The sequence below is a fragment of the Mustelus asterias genome, chromosome 7 (genome assembly GCF_964213995.1).
Source record: "Mustelus asterias chromosome 7, sMusAst1.hap1.1, whole genome shotgun sequence".
In the NCBI taxonomy this organism is placed as follows: domain Eukaryota; kingdom Metazoa; phylum Chordata; class Chondrichthyes; order Carcharhiniformes; family Triakidae; genus Mustelus; species Mustelus asterias.
In genome coordinates this window covers 39980529-39994352 of record NC_135807.1, presented here as the reverse complement: position 1 = coordinate 39994352, position 13824 = coordinate 39980529, and the positions used below count along the sequence as shown (strand labels likewise).

Sequence of the window (13824 nt, the reverse complement as noted above, 5' to 3'; positions counted from 1 at the left end):
GATCCTGAGCAGCAAGAAAGCTGACCCCAACTGCAGCTTGGGGGAATTAGCTCAAATGGTAGAGCGCTCGCTTAGCATGCGAGAGGTAGTGGGATCGATGCCCACATTCTCCACTTTGATTTTTACCTTGGGGCCAAAGCTTCTTGGAGACAGGGGCTGAGGCAAGCCTGGACAGCAAGAAAGCTGAGGCCAGAATTGCCATGGGGAATTAGCTCAAATGGTAGAGTGCTCGCTTTGCATGTGAGAGGTAGTGGGATCGATGCCCACATTCTCCACTCAGATTTTATCTTTGGGCCAAAGTTTCAGGCCCACCCGTCATGTCATTCACTTTACACATCTCCAGGCTTTCTCCAAGCGCTGCCGCACGCACGCACGCACCCACCCACGCACGCACAGAGTGTCTGAATGATTTGCACAGCTGCCGCAAGAAGCTGCCGTCATATTTATCAGCAGTAAAGATGGGAATGTGAGGCGAATGGAGGGAAAGAAGGTGTCAAATACACAAGATTGTATCCAGGATGCACAGGTGATGAGACTCACACGCTGCCGACTGCACCAAGAAGGCACACTTGGAACTGCGCTGCACACGGCGTGACTAGATTTGCCATCGAACAGCCTGCATCCAGCCACAAGTAAAGTGTTCAGAAAACACTGAGGAAATTACACAACAATACATCAGCTTGTGATACAGAGTCAGAAACGTCATCCATTACAGCACGGGGGCCCATCGCGCAGGGTGGAGCTGGCGGGTAACTGCATGCCTACACCTTTGCCGTTAAGATGTGGATGAAGCACTCAAGGGCTCAAAGGTGCACGGTCAAAATTCAGCAAAGACTGCGTGCGGATGTCAACGATTCGCATCGATTGCTCAGTCGGTACAACAGAAGACTCGAGGGGTAAATATACCAAAGTCGTCCTTAGGTCACCGCTTGAATGATGTTAACAATTTCTGCGTGCCCATTGAGAAGGAAGTGTGTCGTAAGCAAACGTTTACGGCAAAGCAGCACTCCGAACCTGAGGACGAGTTTATAACTGAACATGTTGCTGCTCAGGCAGAGGAGCCATCTTTGCCTGTGGGAAAACAGCCTCCACACGGCTGCAAAGTTTCTGCAGTTGCGTGTGCGGGCCAGCAGGAGTGGCATTGAGCAGCAACGCATCCAACAGCTGAGCCCTCACCTGCAAGCAAAAGTAGATTGCTAACACTGAGACAGGGGTCTCGCCTGCCTCCTCACACTCGTGCTGACTGCTGTTTTCCTCTCGGCTTGCTTTGAATGTGCAGATTCAGCCTCTTCACTGATTATGACGCGTCGACTGCGATTTTCCCTTCTGCTGATGGCACGAGCTGCGGCTGCTGGCTCACGTTGAGTGAATGGCAAAATGACTGTGTTGAAGCAGCAGGCCGATCCGATGAAGAATTTCTCTGCACTTTCATGAACATCTTGGAGCCAGGGGGTGTGGAGATGTTGGGCAGCAAGAAAGCGGACGCAGCAATCAGCTTGGGGGAATTAGCTCAAGTGGTAGAGCGCTCGCTTCGCATGTGAGAGGCAGTGGGATCGATGCCCACATTCTCCACTTTGATTTTTAACCTTTGGGCCAAAGTTTCATGCCCAGCGGTCCTGTCATGAAGTTCACACATGTTCAGGGTTCCTCCACACGCTGCCGTACGCACAGAATCTGAATGACTTACAGAGCTGTTGCATGCAAGCTGCCTTCATATTTGTCAGCAGGAAAGATGGGAATGAGAGGTGAATGGAAGAAAAGAAGGTGGAAAAAGAGCCCTGCCCTCTCTGAGGATTGAACTCAGGACCTTCAGATTATGAGACTGACGCGCTGCCTACTGCGCTAAGAAGGCACAGGCAGTTGGGCACTGTACACTGCATGACTAGGTTTGCCATCATCAGGCTGCGTCCAGTCACAATGAAAACTGCTCACGTAACATTGAGGCAGATTAGAGAACAATATCGCAGCTTGTGATATGGAGACAGACACGTTATCCATCACAACGTCGGCCCAAGCTGCAGGTCGACGCAGGCGGGCCACAGCACAGCCACAGCTTTGGCATCAAGACATGGATGAAGCGCTCAAGGGCTAAAGGGTGCACTGTCACAATCAGCAAAGATAGTGGCTTTCAATGGATTTCAAAGATGTTGATTAAATGGAAAAACTACCGTGTTGAAGCAGCAGGCCGGATCCGATGAAGAGGTCCTGTGCACTTTCTCGAGCATCTTGGAGACGGAGTGAGGAGATCCTGAGCAGCAAGAAAGCTGACCCCAACTGCAGCTTGGGGGAATTAGCTCAAATGGTAGAGCGCTCGCTTAGCATGCGAGAGGTAGTGGGATCGATGCCCACATTCTCCACTTTGATTTTTACCTTGGGGCCAAAGCTTCTTGGAGACAGGGGCTGAGGCAAGTCTGGACAGCAAGAAAGCTGAGGCCAGAATTGCCATGGGGAATTAGCTCAAATGGTAGAGCGCTCGCTTTGCATGTGAGAGGTAGTGGGATCGATGCCCACATTCTCCACTCAGATTTTATCTTTGGGCCAAAGTTTCAGGCCCACCCGTCATGTCATTCACTTTACACATCTCCAGGCTTTCTCCAAGCGCTGCCGCACGCACGCACGCACGCACAGAGTGTCTGAATGATTTGCACAGCTGCCGCAAGAAGCTGCCGTCATATTTATCAGCAGTAAAGATGGGAATGTGAGGCGAATGGAGGGAAAGAAGGTGTCAAATACACAAGATTGTATCCAGGATGCACAGGTGATGAGACCCACACGCTGCCGACTGCACCAAGAAGGCACACTTGGAACTGCGCTGCACACGGCGTGACTAGATTTGCCATCGAACAGCCTGCATCCAGCCACAAGTAAAGTGTTCAGAAAACACTGAGGAAATTACACAACAATACATCAGCTTGTGATACAGAGTCAGAAACGTCATCCATTACAGCACGGGGGCCCATCGCGCAGGGTGGAGCTGGCGGGTAACTGCATGCCTACACCTTTGCCGTTAAGATGTGGATGAAGCACTCAAGGGCTCAAAGGTGCACGGTCAAAATTCAGCAAAGACTGCGTGCGGATGTCAACGATTCGCATCGATTGCTCAGTCGGTACAACAGAAGACTCGAGGGGTAAATATACCAAAGTCGTCCTTAGGTCACCGCTTGAATGATGTTAACAATTTCTGCGTGCCCATTGAGAAGGAAGTGTGTCGTAAGCAAACGTTTACGGCAAAGCAGCACTCCGAACCTGAGGACGAGTTTATAACTGAACATGTTGCTGCTCAGGCAGAGGAGCCATCTTTGCCTGTGGGAAAACAGCCTCCACACGGCTGCAAAGTTTCTGCAGTTGCGTGTGCGGGCCAGCAGGAGTGGCATTGAGCAGCAACGCATCCAACAGCTGAGCCCTCACCTGCAAGCAAAAGTAGATTGCTAACACTGAGACAGGGGTCTCGCCTGCCTCCTCACACTCGTGCTGACTGCTGTTTTCCTCTCGGCTTGCTTTGAATGTGCAAATTCAGCCTCTTCACTGATTATGACGCGTCGACTGCGATTTTCCCTTCTGCTGATGGCACGAGCTGCGGCTGCTGGCTCACGTTGAGTGAATGGCAAAATGACTGTGTTGAAGCAGCAGGCTGATCCGATGAAGAATTTCTCTGCACTTTCATGAACATCTTGGAGCCAGGGGGTGTGGAGATGTTGGGCAGCAAGAAAGCGGACGCAGCAATCAGCTTGGGGGAATTAGCTCAAGTGGTAGAGCGCTCGCTTCGCATGTGAGAGGCAGTGGGATCGATGCCCACATTCTCCACTTTGATTTTTAACCTTTGGGCCAAAGTTTCATGCCCAGCGGTCCTGTCATGAAGTTCACACATCTTCAGGGTTCCTCCACACGCTGCCGTACGCACAGAATCTGAATGACTTACAGAGCTGTTGCATGCAAGCTGCCTTCATATTTGTCAGCAGGAAAGATGGGAATGAGAGGTGAATGGAAGAAAAGAAGGTGGAAAAAGAGCCCTGCCCTCTCTGAGGATTGAACTCAGGACCTTCAGATTATGAGACTGACGCGCTGCCTACTGCGCTAAGAAGGCACAGGCAGTTGGGCACTGTACACTGCATGACTAGGTTTGCCATCATCAGGCTGCGTCCAGTCACAATGAAAACTGCTCACGTAACATTGAGGCAGATTAGAGAACAATATCGCAGCTTGTGATATGGAGACAGACACGTTATCCATCACAACGTCGGCCCAAGCTGCAGGTCGACGCAGGCGGGCCACAGCACAGCCACAGCTTTGGCATCAAGACATGGATGAAGCGCTCAAGGGCTAAAGGGTGCACTGTCACAATCAGCAAAGATAGTGGCTTTCAATGGATTTCAAAGATGTTGATTAAATGGAAAAACTACCGTGTTGAAGCAGCAGGCCGGATCCGATGAAGAGGTCCTGTGCACTTTCTCGAGCATCTTGGAGACGGAGTGAGGAGATCCTGAGCAGCAAGAAAGCTGACCCCAACTGCAGCTTGGGGGAATTAGCTCAAATGGTAGAGCGCTCGCTTAGCATGCGAGAGGTAGTGGGGTCGATGCCCACATTCTCCACTTTGATTTTTACCTTGGGGCCAAAGCTTCTTGGAGACAGGGGCTGAGGCAAGCCTGGACAGCAAGAAAGCTGAGGCCAGAATTGCCATGGGGAATTAGCTCAAATGGTAGAGCGCTCGCTTTGCATGTGAGAGGTAGTGGGATCGATGCCCACATTCTCCACTCAGATTTTATCTTTGGGCCAAAGTTTCAGGCCCACCCGTCATGTCATTCACTTTACACATCTCCAGGCTTTCTCCAAGCGCTGCCGCACGCACCCACCCACGCACGCACAGAGTGTCTGAATGATTTGCACAGCTGCCGCAAGAAGCTGCCGTCATATTTATCAGCAGTAAAGATGGGAATGTGAGGCGAATGGAGGGAAAGAAGGTGTCAAATACACAAGATTGTATCCAGGATGCACAGGTGATGAGACTCACACGCTGCCGACTGCACCAAGAAGGCACACTTGGAACTGCGCTGCACACGGCGTGACTAGATTTGCCATCGAACAGCCTGCATCCAGCCACAAAGCAAAGTGTTCAGAAAACACTGAGGAAATTACACAACAATACATCAGCTTGTGATACAGAGTCAGAAACGTCATCCATTACAGCACGGGGGCCCATCGCGCAGGGTGGAGCTGGCGGGTAACTGCATGCCTACACCTTTGCCGTTAAGATGTGGATGAAGCACTCAAGGGCTCAAAGGTGCACGGTCAAAATTCAGCAAAGACTGCGTGCGGATGTCAACGATTCGCATCGATTGCTCAGTCGGTACAACAGAAGACTCGAGGGGTAAATATACCAAAGTCGTCCTTAGGTCACCGCTTGAATGATGCTAACAATTTCTGCGTGCCCATTGAGAAGGAAGTGTGTCGGAAGCAAACGTTTACGGCAAAGCAGCACTCCGAACCTGAGGACGAGTTTATAACTGAACATGTTGCTGCTCAGGCAGAGGAGCCATCTTTGCCTGTGGGAAAACAGCCTCCACACGGCTGCAAAGTTTCTGCAGTTGCGTGTGCGGGCCAGCAGGAGTGGCATTGAGCAGCAACGCATCCAACAGCTGAGCCCTCACCTGCAAGCAAAAGTAGATTGCTAACACTGAGACAGGGGTCTCGCCTGCCTCCTCACACTCGTGCTGACTGCTGTTTTCCTCTCGGCTTGCTTTGAATGTGCAAATTCAGCCTCTTCACTGATTATGACGCGTCGACTGCGATTTTCCCTTCTGCTGATGGCACGAGCTGCGGCTGCTGGCTCACGTTGAGTGAATGGCAAAATGACTGTGTTGAAGCAGCAGGCCGATCCGATGAAGAATTTCTCTGCACTTTCATGAACATCTTGGAGCCAGGGGGTGTGGAGATGTTGGGCAGCAAGAAAGCGGACGCAGCAATCAGCTTGGGGGAATTAGCTCAAGTGGTAGAGCGCTCGCTTCGCATGTGAGAGGCAGTGGGATCGATGCCCACATTCTCCACTTTGATTTTTAACCTTTGGGCCAAAGTTTCATGCCCAGCGGTCCTGTCATGAAGTTCACACATGTTCAGGGTTCCTCCACACGCTGCCGTACGCACAGAATCTGAATGACTTACAGAGCTGTTGCATGCAAGCTGCCTTCATATTTGTCAGCAGGAAAGATGGGAATGAGAGGTGAATGGAAGAAAAGAAGGTGGAAAAAGAGCCCTGCCCTCTCTGAGGATTGAACTCAGGACCTTCAGATTATGAGACTGACGCGCTGCCTACTGCGCTAAGAAGGCACAGGCAGTTGGGCACTGTACACTGCATGACTAGGTTTGCCATCATCAGGCTGCGTCCAGTCACAATGAAAACTGCTCACGTAACATTGAGGCAGATTAGAGAACAATATCGCAGCTTGTGATATGGAGACAGACACGTTATCCATCACAACGTCGGCCCAAGCTGCAGGTCGACGCAGGCGGGCCACAGCACAGCCACAGCTTTGGCATCAAGACATGGATGAAGCGCTCAAGGGCTAAAGGGTGCACTGTCACAATCAGCAAAGATAGTGGCTTTCAATGGATTTCAAAGATGTTGATTAAATGGAAAAACTACCGTGTTGAAGCAGCAGGCCGGATCCGATGAAGAGGTCCTGTGCACTTTCTCGAGCATCTTGGAGACGGAGTGAGGAGATCCTGAGCAGCAAGAAAGCTGACCCCAACCGCAGCTTGGGGGAATTAGCTCAAATGGTAGAGCGCTCGCTTAGCATGCGAGAGGTAGTGGGATCGATGCCCACATTCTCCACTTTGATTTTTACCTTGGGGCCAAAGCTTCTTGGAGACAGGGGCTGAGGCAAACCTGGACAGCAAGAAAGCTGAGGCCAGAATTGCCATGGGGAATTAGCTCAAATGGTAGAGCGCTCGCTTTGCATGTGAGAGGTAGTGGGATCGATGCCCACATTCTCCACTCAGATTTTATCTTTGGGCCAAAGTTTCAGGCCCACCCGTCATGTCATTCACTTTACACATCTCCAGGCTTTCTCCAAGCGCTGCCGCACGCACCCACCCACGCACGCACAGAGTGTCTGAATGATTTGCACAGCTGCCGCAAGAAGCTGCCGTCATATTTATCAGCAGTAAAGATGGGAATGTGAGGCGAATGGAGGGAAAGAAGGTGTCAAATACACAAGATTGTATCCAGGATGCACAGGTGATGAGACTCACACGCTGCCGACTGCACCAAGAAGGCACACTTGGAACTGCGCTGCACACGGCGTGACTAGATTTGCCATCGAACAGCCTGCATCCAGCCACAAGTAAAGTGTTCAGAAAACACTGAGGAAATTACACAACAATACATCAGCTTGTGATACAGAGTCAGAAACGTCATCCATTACAGCACGGGGGCCCATCGCGCAGGGTGGAGCTGGCGGGTAACTGCATGCCTACACCTTTGCCGTTAAGATGTGGATGAAGCACTCAAGGGCTCAAAGGTGCACGGTCAAAATTCAGCAAAGACTGCGTGCGGATGTCAACGATTCGCATCGATTGCTCAGTCGGTACAACAGAAGACTCGAGGGGTAAATATACCAAAGTCGTCCTTAGGTCACCGCTTGAATGATGTTAACAATTTCTGCGTGCCCATTGAGAAGGAAGTGTGTCGGAAGCAAACGTTTACGGCAAAGCAGCACTCCGAACCTGAGGACGAGTTTATAACTGAACATGTTGCTGCTCAGGCAGAGGAGCCATCTTTGCCTGTGGGAAAACAGCCTCCACACGGCTGCAAAGTTTCTGCAGTTGCGTGTGCGGGCCAGCGGGAGTGGCATTGAGCAGCAACGCATCCAACAGCTGAGCCCTCACCTGCAAGCAAAAGTAGATTGCTAACACTGAGACAGGGGTCTCGCCTGCCTCCTCACACTCGTGCTGACTGCCGTTTTCCTAGCGGCTTGCTTTGAATGTGCAAATTCAGCCTCTTCACTGATTATGACGCGTCGACTGCGATTTTCCCTTCTGCTGATGGCACGAGCTGCGGCTGCTGGCTCACGTTGAGTGAATGGCAAAATGACTGTGTTGAAGCAGCAGGCCGATCCGATGAAGAATTTCTCTGCACTTTCATGAACATCTTGGAGCCAGGGGGTGTGGAGATGTTGGGCAGCAAGAAAGCGGACGCAGCAATCAGCTTGGGGGAATTAGCTCAAGTGGTAGAGCGCTCGCTTCGCATGTGAGAGGCAGTGGGATCGATGCCCACATTCTCCACTTTGATTTTTAACCTTTGGGCCAAAGTTTCATGCCCAGCGGTCCTGTCATGAAGTTCACACATCTTCAGGGTTCCTCCACACGCTGCCGTACGCACAGAATCTGAATGACTTACAGAGCTGTTGCATGCAAGCTGCCTTCATATTTGTCAGCAGGAAAGATGGGAATGAGAGGTGAATGGAAGAAAAGAAGGTGGAAAAAGAGCCCTGCCCTCTCTGAGGATTGAACTCAGGACCTTCAGATTATGAGACTGACGCGCTGCCTACTGCGCTAAGAAGGCACAGGCAGTTGGGCACTGTACACTGCATGACTAGGTTTGCCATCATCAGGCTGCGTCCAGTCACAATGAAAACTGCTCACGTAACATTGAGGCAGATTAGAGAACAATATCGCAGCTTGTGATATGGAGACAGACACGTTATCCATCACAACGTCGGCCCAAGCTGCAGGTCGACGCAGGCGGGCCACAGCACAGCCACAGCTTTGGCATCAAGACATGGATGAAGCGCTCAAGGGCTAAAGGGTGCACTGTCACAATCAGCAAAGATAGTGGCTTTCAATGGATTTCAAAGATGTTGATTAAATGGAAAAACTACCGTGTTGAAGCAGCAGGCCGGATCCGATGAAGAGGTCCTGTGCACTTTCTCGAGCATCTTGGAGACGGAGTGAGGAGATCCTGAGCAGCAAGAAAGCTGACCCCAACTGCAGCTTGGGGGAATTAGCTCAAATGGTAGAGCGCTCGCTTAGCATGCGAGAGGTAGTGGGATCGATGCCCACATTCTCCACTTTGATTTTTACCTTGGGGCCAAAGCTTCTTGGAGACAGGGGCTGAGGCAAGCCTGGACAGCAAGAAAGCTGAGGCCAGAATTGCCATGGGGAATTAGCTCAAATGGTAGAGCGCTCGCTTTGCATGTGAGAGGTAGTGGGATCGATGCCCACATTCTCCACTCAGATTTTATCTTTGGGCCAAAGTTTCAGGCCCACCCGTCATGTCATTCACTTTACACATCTCCAGGCTTTCTCCAAGCGCTGCCGCACGCACCCACCCACGCACGCACAGAGTGTCTGAATGATTTGCACAGCTGCCGCAAGAAGCTGCCGTCATATTTATCAGCAGTAAAGATGGGAATGTGAGGCGAATGGAGGGAAAGAAGGTGTCAAATACACAAGATTGTATCCAGGATGCACAGGTGATGAGACTCACACGCTGCCGACTGCACCAAGAAGGCACACTTGGAACTGCGCTGCACACGGCGTGACTAGATTTGCCATCGAACAGCCTGCATCCAGCCACAAAGCAAAGTGTTCAGAAAACACTGAGGAAATTACACAACAATACATCAGCTTGTGATACAGAGTCAGAAACGTCATCCATTACAGCACGGGGGCCCATCGCGCAGGGTGAAGCTGGCGGGTAACTGCATGCCTACACCTTTGCCGTTAAGATGTGGATGAAGCACTCAAGGGCTCAAAGGTGCACGGTCAAAATTCAGCAAAGACTGCGTGCGGATGTCAACGATTCGCATCGATTGCTCAGTCGGTACAACAGAAGACTCGAGGGGTAAATATACCAAAGTCGTCCTTAGGTCACCGCTTGAATGATGTTAACAATTTCTGCGTGCCCATTGAGAAGGAAGTGTGTCGGAAGCAAACGTTTACGGCAAAGCAGCACTCCGAACCTGAGGACGAGTTTATAACTGAACATGTTGCTGCTCAGGCAGAGGAGCCATCTTTGCCTGTGGGAAAACAGCCTCCACACGGCTGCAAAGTTTCTGCAGTTGCGTGTGCGGGCCAGCGGGAGTGGCATTGAGCAGCAACGCATCCAACAGCTGAGCCCTCACCTGCAAGCAAAAGTAGATTGCTAACACTGAGACAGGGGTCTCGCCTGCCTCCTCACACTCGTGCTGACTGCCGTTTTCCTAGCGGCTTGCTTTGAATGTGCAAATTCAGCCTCTTCACTGATTATGACGCGTCGACTGCGATTTTCCCTTCTGCTGATGGCACGAGCTGCGGCTGCTGGCTCACGTTGAGTGAATGGCAAAATGACTGTGTTGAAGCAGCAGGCCGATCCGATGAAGAATTTCTCTGCACTTTCATGAACATCTTGGAGCCAGGGGGTGTGGAGATGTTGGGCAGCAAGAAAGCGGACGCAGCAATCAGCTTGGGGGAATTAGCTCAAGTGGTAGAGCGCTCGCTTCGCATGTGAGAGGCAGTGGGATCGATGCCCACATTCTCCACTTTGATTTTTAACCTTTGGGCCAAAGTTTCATGCCCAGCGGTCCTGTCATGAAGTTCACACATCTTCAGGGTTCCTCCACACGCTGCCGTACGCACAGAATCTGAATGACTTACAGAGCTGTTGCATGCAAGCTGCCTTCATATTTGTCAGCAGGAAAGATGGGAATGAGAGGTGAATGGAAGAAAAGAAGGTGGAAAAAGAGCCCGGCCCTCTCTGAGGATTGAACTCAGGACCTTCAGATTATGAGACTGACGCGCTGCCTACTGCGCTAAGAAGGCACAGGCAGTTGGGCACTGTACACTGCATGACTAGGTTTGCCATCATCAGGCTGCGTCCAGTCACAATGAAAACTGCTCACGTAACATTGAGGCAGATTAGAGAACAATATCGCAGCTTGTGATATGGAGACAGACACGTTATCCATCACAACGTCGGCCCAAGCTGCAGGTCGACGCAGGCGGGCCACAGCACAGCCACAGCTTTGGCATCAAGACATGGATGAAGCGCTCAAGGGCTAAAGGGTGCACTGTCACAATCAGCAAAGATAGTGGCTTTCAATGGATTTCAAAGATGTTGATTAAATGGAAAAACTACCGTGTTGAAGCAGCAGGCCGGATCCGATGAAGAGGTCCTGTGCACTTTCTCGAGCATCTTGGAGACGGAGTGAGGAGATCCTGAGCAGCAAGAAAGCTGACCCCAACTGCAGCTTGGGGGAATTAGCTCAAATGGTAGAGCGCTCGCTTAGCATGCGAGAGGTAGTGGGATCGATGCCCACATTCTCCACTTTGATTTTTACCTTGGGGCCAAAGCTTCTTGGAGACAGGGGCTGAGGCAAGCCTGGACAGCAAGAAAGCTGAGGCCAGAATTGCCATGGGGAATTAGCTCAAATGGTAGAGCGCTCGCTTTGCATGTGAGAGGTAGTGGGATCGATGCCCACATTCTCCACTCAGATTTTATCTTTGGGCCAAAGTTTCAGGCCCACCCGTCATGTCATTCACTTTACACATCTCCAGGCTTTCTCCAAGCGCTGCCGCACGCACGCACGCACCCACCCACGCACGCACAGAGTGTCTGAATGATTTGCACAGCTGCCGCAAGAAGCTGCCGTCATATTTATCAGCAGTAAAGATGGGAATGTGAGGCGAATGGAGGGAAAGAAGGTGTCAAATACACAAGATTGTATCCAGGATGCACAGGTGATGAGACTCACACGCTGCCGACTGCACCAAGAAGGCACACTTGGAACTGCGCTGCACACGGCGTGACTAGATTTGCCATCGAACAGCCTGCATCCAGCCACAAGTAAAGTGTTCAGAAAACACTGAGGAAATTACACAACAATACATCAGCTTGTGATACAGAGTCAGAAATGTCATCCATTACAGCACGGGGGCCCATCGCGCAGGGTGGAGCTGGCGGGTAACTGCATGCCTACACCTTTGCCGTTAAGATGTGGATGAAGCACTCAAGGGCTCAAAGGTGCACGGTCAAAATTCAGCAAAGACTGCGTGCGGATGTCAACGATTCGCATCGATTGCTCAGTCGGTACAACAGAAGACTCGAGGGGTAAATATACCAAAGTCGTCCTTAGGTCACCGCTTGAATGATGTTAACAATTTCTGCGTGCCCATTGAGAAGGAAGTGTGTCGTAAGCAAACGTTTACGGCAAAGCAGCACTCCGAACCTGAGGACGAGTTTATAACTGAACATGTTGCTGCTCAGGCAGAGGAGCCATCTTTGCCTGTGGGAAAACAGCCTCCACACGGCTGCAAAGTTTCTGCAGTTGCGTGTGCGGGCCAGCAGGAGTGGCATTGAGCAGCAACGCATCCAACAGCTGAGCCCTCACCTGCAAGCAAAAGTAGATTGCTAACACTGAGACAGGGGTCTCGCCTGCCTCCTCACACTCGTGCTGACTGCTGTTTTCCTCTCGGCTTGCTTTGAATGTGCAAATTCAGCCTCTTCACTGATTATGACGCGTCGACTGCGATTTTCCCTTCTGCTGATGGCACGAGCTGCGGCTGCTGGCTCACGTTGAGTGAATGGCAAAATGACTGTGTTGAAGCAGCAGGCCGATCCGATGAAGAATTTCTCTGCACTTTCATGAACATCTTGGAGCCAGGGGGTGTGGAGATGTTGGGCAGCAAGAAAGCGGACGCAGCAATCAGCTTGGGGGAATTAGCTCAAGTGGTAGAGCGCTCGCTTCGCATGTGAGAGGCAGTGGGATCGATGCCCACATTCTCCACTTTGATTTTTAACCTTTGGGCCAAAGTTTCATGCCCAGCGGTCCTGTCATGAAGTTCACACATCTTCAGGGTTCCTCCACACGCTGCCGTACGCACAGAATCTGAATGACTTACAGAGCTGTTGCATGCAAGCTGCCTTCATATTTGTCAGCAGGAAAGATGGGAATGAGAGGTGAATGGAAGAAAAGAAGGTGGAAAAAGAGCCCTGCCCTCTCTGAGGATTGAACTCAGGACCTTCAGATTATGAGACTGACGCGCTGCCTACTGCGCTAAGAAGGCACAGGCAGTTGGGCACTGTACACTGCATGACTAGGTTTGCCATCATCAGGCTGCGTCCAGTCACAATGAAAACTGCTCACGTAACATTGAGGCAGATTAGAGAACAATATCGCAGCTTGTGATATGGAGACAGACACGTTATCCATCACAACGTCGGCCCAAGCTGCAGGTCGACGCAGGCGGGCCACAGCACAGCCACAGCTTTGGCATCAAGACATGGATGAAGCGCTCAAGGGCTAAAGGGTGCACTGTCACAATCAGCAAAGATAGTGGCTTTCAATGGATTTCAAAGATGTTGATTAAATGGAAAAACTACCGTGTTGAAGCAGCAGGCCGGATCCGATGAAGAGGTCCTGTGCACTTTCTCGAGCATCTTGGAGACGGAGTGAGGAGATCCTGAGCAGCAAGAAAGCTGACCCCAACTGCAGCTTGGGGGAATTAGCTCAAATGGTAGAGCGCTCGCTTAGCATGCGAGAGGTAGTGGGATCGATGCCCACATTCTCCACTTTGATTTTTACCTTGGGGCCAAAGCTTCTTGGAGACAGGGGCTGAGGCAAGCCTGGACAGCAAGAAAGCTGAGGCCAGAATTGCCATGGGGAATTAGCTCAAATGGTAGAGCGCTCGCTTTGCATGTGAGAGGTAGTGGGATCGATGCCCACATTCTCCACTCAGATTTTATCTTTGGGCCAAAGTTTCAGGCCCACCCGTCATGTCATTCACTTTACACATCTCCAGGCTTTCTCCAAGCGCTGCCGCACGCACGCACGCACCCACCCACGCACGCAC

At 51.2% G+C, this 13824-nt stretch overlaps 18 non-coding genes across 18 annotated transcripts; 12 read left to right on the top strand and 6 right to left on the bottom strand.

The window, feature by feature from the left end:
- The first annotated feature begins 40 nt into the window (after window positions 1–40).
- Window positions 41–113, top strand: trnaa-agc (transfer RNA alanine (anticodon AGC)). The gene has a single exon. It is a non-coding gene; the product is annotated as a tRNA-Ala (tRNA).
- A 1386-nt stretch (window positions 114–1499) lies between these two features.
- On the top strand, window positions 1500–1572 carry trnaa-cgc (transfer RNA alanine (anticodon CGC)). The gene has a single exon. It is a non-coding gene; the product is annotated as a tRNA-Ala (tRNA).
- A 207-nt stretch (window positions 1573–1779) lies between these two features.
- Window positions 1780–1852, bottom strand: trnam-cau (transfer RNA methionine (anticodon CAU)). Its single transcript has one exon. It is a non-coding gene; the product is annotated as a tRNA-Met (tRNA).
- A 432-nt stretch (window positions 1853–2284) lies between these two features.
- On the top strand, window positions 2285–2357 carry trnaa-agc (transfer RNA alanine (anticodon AGC)). The gene has a single exon. It is a non-coding gene; the product is annotated as a tRNA-Ala (tRNA).
- Window positions 2358–3731: 1374 nt separating this feature from the next.
- trnaa-cgc (transfer RNA alanine (anticodon CGC)) lies at window positions 3732–3804 on the top strand. Its single transcript has one exon. It is a non-coding gene; the product is annotated as a tRNA-Ala (tRNA).
- A 207-nt stretch (window positions 3805–4011) lies between these two features.
- Window positions 4012–4084, bottom strand: trnam-cau (transfer RNA methionine (anticodon CAU)). The gene has a single exon. It is a non-coding gene; the product is annotated as a tRNA-Met (tRNA).
- Window positions 4085–5968: 1884 nt separating this feature from the next.
- On the top strand, window positions 5969–6041 carry trnaa-cgc (transfer RNA alanine (anticodon CGC)). The gene has a single exon. It is a non-coding gene; the product is annotated as a tRNA-Ala (tRNA).
- Window positions 6042–6248: 207 nt separating this feature from the next.
- Window positions 6249–6321, bottom strand: trnam-cau (transfer RNA methionine (anticodon CAU)). Its single transcript has one exon. It is a non-coding gene; the product is annotated as a tRNA-Met (tRNA).
- Window positions 6322–6753: 432 nt separating this feature from the next.
- On the top strand, window positions 6754–6826 carry trnaa-agc (transfer RNA alanine (anticodon AGC)). The gene has a single exon. It is a non-coding gene; the product is annotated as a tRNA-Ala (tRNA).
- Window positions 6827–8204: 1378 nt separating this feature from the next.
- Window positions 8205–8277, top strand: trnaa-cgc (transfer RNA alanine (anticodon CGC)). Its single transcript has one exon. It is a non-coding gene; the product is annotated as a tRNA-Ala (tRNA).
- Window positions 8278–8484: 207 nt separating this feature from the next.
- On the bottom strand, window positions 8485–8557 carry trnam-cau (transfer RNA methionine (anticodon CAU)). Its single transcript has one exon. It is a non-coding gene; the product is annotated as a tRNA-Met (tRNA).
- Window positions 8558–8989: 432 nt separating this feature from the next.
- trnaa-agc (transfer RNA alanine (anticodon AGC)) lies at window positions 8990–9062 on the top strand. The gene has a single exon. It is a non-coding gene; the product is annotated as a tRNA-Ala (tRNA).
- Window positions 9063–10441: 1379 nt separating this feature from the next.
- On the top strand, window positions 10442–10514 carry trnaa-cgc (transfer RNA alanine (anticodon CGC)). The gene has a single exon. It is a non-coding gene; the product is annotated as a tRNA-Ala (tRNA).
- A 207-nt stretch (window positions 10515–10721) lies between these two features.
- On the bottom strand, window positions 10722–10794 carry trnam-cau (transfer RNA methionine (anticodon CAU)). The gene has a single exon. It is a non-coding gene; the product is annotated as a tRNA-Met (tRNA).
- Window positions 10795–11226: 432 nt separating this feature from the next.
- On the top strand, window positions 11227–11299 carry trnaa-agc (transfer RNA alanine (anticodon AGC)). Its single transcript has one exon. It is a non-coding gene; the product is annotated as a tRNA-Ala (tRNA).
- A 1386-nt stretch (window positions 11300–12685) lies between these two features.
- On the top strand, window positions 12686–12758 carry trnaa-cgc (transfer RNA alanine (anticodon CGC)). Its single transcript has one exon. It is a non-coding gene; the product is annotated as a tRNA-Ala (tRNA).
- Window positions 12759–12965: 207 nt separating this feature from the next.
- trnam-cau (transfer RNA methionine (anticodon CAU)) lies at window positions 12966–13038 on the bottom strand. The gene has a single exon. It is a non-coding gene; the product is annotated as a tRNA-Met (tRNA).
- Window positions 13039–13470: 432 nt separating this feature from the next.
- On the top strand, window positions 13471–13543 carry trnaa-agc (transfer RNA alanine (anticodon AGC)). The gene has a single exon. It is a non-coding gene; the product is annotated as a tRNA-Ala (tRNA).
- Window positions 13544–13824: the final 281 nt, after the last annotated feature.